The 4,742-nt window shown below is 41.6% G+C and overlaps 1 non-coding gene across 1 annotated transcript; it reads left to right on the plus strand.

Moving 5' to 3' along the window:
• The first annotated feature begins 4,377 nt into the window (after positions 1-4,377).
• LOC141654173 (small nucleolar RNA R71) lies at positions 4,378-4,484 on the plus strand. Its single transcript, XR_012547739.1, has one exon. It is a non-coding gene; the product is annotated as a small nucleolar RNA R71 (small nucleolar RNA).
• Positions 4,485-4,742: the final 258 nt, after the last annotated feature.

Below are 4,742 nucleotides of genomic sequence, written 5' to 3' on the forward strand. Positions count from 1 at the left end.
TGAACTCTTGATACTTGAATGGATAGGGTGGTGTGACAATGGAGGAGGAGGGCATTTCAATTTCGCCCCTTTGTTGACGGATGATGTATTCGGATTCTTTTGAGAGGGGAAGAAGGTAGTTCGTCCGATGGACACTCAAACAGCATATCTTGGAAGACAAAGTAAAAGATCTAGCATCATTGGTGAGCCACCCATATTTGGTGTCAAGGGGATTATGCGTGACCCACTTGTACTTGTTAATCATGGCATCCATGTCAATGAGATGACCCCCTTTTTTCGCCACATACTTGCTATCCTTGTTGAAATTTGGATCAAAGTACTTGGCCAAGAGAGTGACTAGACCTCCATTTATGATAAAAGCGGTGCCTTGCTTTCCACAATCAACATTGAGCCATCTTTCCACCAAAAGCCTAATTAGAGCATTGTAAGGCTTGGTGAATTCCCTTCCAATATTTAAGGCCGACTCAAGTAGAACACAATCGAGCTTGGTAAAGTGGTTAGTGTCTTTTCTTGCAGTGATAGTATTCCCGATGACCTTGTGCCACACTCTAATGCCCGGATGGTGGACTAATAGAGCGCGACTAGCATGAAAGTTCTCAAATTTCTTCCCGGAAATTGCCTCCCAAAGAGAAGCGGGGTCATATTTTTCGGGCTTCTTATAATAACGAGGTGTATCACTAAGACCTAATTCTTTACCCAAGTCATCAAAGGTGATGCGCCTATTCACATTGGCAAGGCGGAACTCGATGTTTTCTCTAGTCTCTACCTTGATTACTTTCAAAGAACTCAAGAATTCTAAGGTAAGGGAGGGGTATGTCAATTCTCTTGTAGCAAACAATTTTCCCAACTCCATGGCTTCAAAGAAGGCTTTTGTTTGTTCAAGGACACCCAATTTGTTCAAGGCATCTTCACATATGAATTTGGTGGGTAGAAAGGATTTTCTAGCATACTTGGCAAATTTATCCCTATGGGAGTTAGAAATGAAAATTACCTCCGGATAGTTTGATAATTGAGCAATTTCCGGAGTTGTTGAAGTTGTTGCTTCCAAGGGAGGATTTTGTTGTTGTTGAACTTCCAAGTTTGCACTAGCAACCACCATAGCCAATGAGGAATTCTTTGCTTGAAGGCATTGTTGCATTGTTGCCTTGTTGAGAGTGCCTTTGCCTTAGGTGCCTTTGTTGATCCTTTTGTTCTTGCCATTGATGAATATACCAAGAAAAGAGTGAAAATCTTCAATTTCCAATTATACCCAAATCTATTGTAAGATGAAAGGCTTTGCCTTTGTAATTCAAAAATCGACTCAAAGGTTGAAGATTTTGGTGCTTGGTTTGATTATTGTTGGAAAAGGAGTGATTAATTGTTGTTATAAGGAAGTTTGGATTTGGTTTTGTTGAATTTGGTTGAGGAAATCTTGTTTTGGTGATGGAGAGGATGAGGGTTTTTGAGTTTTTGGGGTTTATGGTAGTGTTTTGAATAAATGAATGAATGAATGAAGAAATGAATGTGGGAGGGGTATTTAAAACTCCCTAAAATTTTGAAACTGCAGGGGAAGACGGGCGTCTTTCCTTCGGGACGCTCGGATTCTGCCTAATCTGGGTTCAGGATTCTCGCCTAAAGACGGGCGTATTTCAGCTGGGACGCTCGGATTCTTTGACAGCAGGACGAGCGGATTCTGCTGAAGACGGGCGGATTTTGATACAGCAAGCTTTCTTATTTTGCACTGGCAAAAAGACGGGCGTCTTTCTGCAAAGACGAGAGGATTCTTCATGACGAGCGTCTTCTCTGCCAGGACGCTCGGATTCTTCAACAGTCCCAAAAATTCAATTTTACTGCTCAAATGGACCGGCGGATTCTGCCAAAGACGCTCGGATTCCCTGAAGACGAGCGGATTCCCCTTAGGGACACTCGGATTCTCCCTGGTATACCCGGATTCAGTTCCATCCGTGCACTTGCATATCCCGTGTCATTTTTCATTCTTCAAATCCCGTGTTCCTCATTGTAGGGGCATTACTAAGGCATGAATAGCCTAGGCAAATTGCTATCCCCACACTAAGCTAAAGCACTACACATCAATAAAATCATTAGTCCCTCCCTCACTTCTCTCAAAAATGATAATTACCTTGATCAAAGCATAAAAATCCAAAAATGACAAAAATGCAATGTAAGAATTAAAATGCGAGTTAGGGAGTTAGAAATATTTACAAATGGTGGTTTGGAGAGGACTCCACCAAACTCTCATCCTTAGTGAGATGTCATGGGGGCATGTCCAAGGTGTTGTTGATGTTGCTCAACACCTTGAAGAAGTAGTCAAAAGCTTGTTCATTATCATGATAAAGATCTTCAATAGACCTTTGCCCTTGTTGTCTTTCATGTTGGTCTTTATCGATAGCATTACCAATATAGGGATTGAAAATCCCTTCAAACTCATCGTCCCAAAGACCACAAACTTCATCTACTTGGTCACTAAAGATCTCTTGAGTTGATAGAGACAACTCTCCCACTTTCTTATCTTGGCCAATGAGGCCAACCTCTTCATTGCTTGACTTTGGTGAGCTTTTCAAGCTCTCTTTGTTACAATTCACTTGCTCTTTGAATGGAGCATCATCAACTTTCTTCCTCCATTGGAATTCCGACTTCTTCCTATCATCCTTCCGGCTATAATGATCAACCATAAAACATGGTTCATGCAAACGGGGAGCTCTCATGGTCTTGTCAAGATTGAAAGTTATGCTCTCATCTCCCACTTCTAGAGTGAGCTCTCCATGTTTTACATCAATTACCGCACCCGCGGTGTGCAAGAAAGGTCTTCCTAGAATGATTGGAATGTTGGAGTCTTCTTCCATGTCAACAATGACAAAGTCCACCGGGATGAAAAATTTCCCAACTCTTACGGGAACATCTTCCCATATCCCTAGTGGTGTCTTCGTCGATCTATCGGCCATTTGGAGCGTGATATTGGTGCATTTAAGCTCTCCCATCCCTAACCTTTTACTTACCGAGTACGGCATAACACTCACACTAGCCCCTAGATCACATAAGGATTTGTTGATCGTGGTGTCGCCAATGGTACACGGTATTGAGAAGCTTCCCGGATCTTTAAGTTTTGGAGGTGAACTCCCTTAAAGTATTGCACTACTCACCTTAGTCAAGGCGATAGTGTCAAGCTTCCGGATCAACTTCTTCTTTGTAAGGATGTCTTTCATGTACTTTGCATAGGCCGGCACGTGATTGATTAATTCCGTAAAAGGAATCGAGACTTCCAAATTCTTCACAATCTCCATGAATTTTCCAAGTTGGTCATCAAATTTGGGCTTGGCTTGACGACTTGGAAAAGGAAGTCTAATCACAATGGGCTCCTTCTCCTTGGCTTTGTCTTCATTTTTCTTTGAAATTTCTTCTTTTGATGGTTCTCCATCCTTGGAGTTTTGCACAATTTCTTCTTTGTCACTAGCTTCCGCAATTTCATCCTCAACTTGCTTCTCCGGTGCTTCATACCTTGTACCACTCCTCAAGTGAATGGCACTAACCGTTTCATGTCTTGGGGGATTACTTTGAGGTGGTAATTGCCCCTTTTGTCTTTGTGAGGTTGAAGATGCTAGTTGAGTCAATTGGGTTTCCAACATTTTGGTGTGAGCTAGGATGTTGTTGATGGTGATTTCCTTTGCTTGACTATCTTTTTGCATTTGAGTGAAAAACTCTTGTTGATTCTTTTCAATTTGGAGGACCGCTTTTTGAACATCAAAACCTTGGTCATTTTGTTGATTGTATGGAGTTTGATTTTGGTAACCTTGGTTTTGGTTGTAAAAGGGTCTTTGATTTTGGTTTCTCATGGGAGGTGGGGTGTATGTTGGTTGTGGGTTTTGAACATTTTGGCTTTTGTATGAGAGATTTGGGTGGAATTTGGTGTTTTCATGGTAATAATTGGAGTAAGGGGTACCACTCATGTATGCTTGAAAAGCATTCACTTGTTCATTTGTTCCCCTACATTCACTTTGGTCATGTCCCAAAGTTCCACAATTCTCACATATCCCACTTGGGATTGATGAAGATGCCGTCATGGCATTAACATGATGCTTTGGTGATTTTGAGGCTTCTTCAAGTCTAGCCATAGCTTTTTCAAACTTCAAGTTGATGGTATCAATGTGAGCACTAAGTTGAGCACCCAATTGAGTAATGGAGTCCACTTCATGCTTTCCTCCTCTAGTAGCCTTGCGAGGTCTACTATATTGTGAATTATGGACCGCCATTTCCTTAATCTTGTTCCAAGTTTGATTGTCGTCAACTTCGGTGAACATTCCATTTGATCCCATGTTGAGAATGTTTCTTGAATCTTCATAAAGACCGTTCCAAAATTGTTGTACCAAGAACCACTCGCTAAGTCCATGATGAGGACATGAGCGACAAATTCCTTTGAATCGCTCCCAAGCTTCATACAAGGATTCTTCATCTCTTTGCTTAAAGCCCGTAATTTGAGCTCTTAGCATGTTAGTCTTTTCCGGTGGATAGAACTTTTTGTAGAAAGCTAGAGCCAACTTCTTCCAAGAATCAATTCCGAGAGTAGCCTTATCAAGGCCTTTCAACCATTGTTTCGCGGTGCCAATTAGAGAAAAAGGAAATAAGACCCATCGAATTTGGTCTTGAGTTACACCGGTTTGAGAAATCGCATCACAATAGTCACAAAAAGTCTCCATATGAGAATGAGGGTCTTCACTAGGCATCCCCCCAAATTGGCTTCTTTCGAC

This window comes from Silene latifolia, chromosome 4, assembly GCF_048544455.1.
Source record: "Silene latifolia isolate original U9 population chromosome 4, ASM4854445v1, whole genome shotgun sequence".
Lineage (NCBI taxonomy): Eukaryota > Viridiplantae > Streptophyta > Magnoliopsida > Caryophyllales > Caryophyllaceae > Silene > Silene latifolia.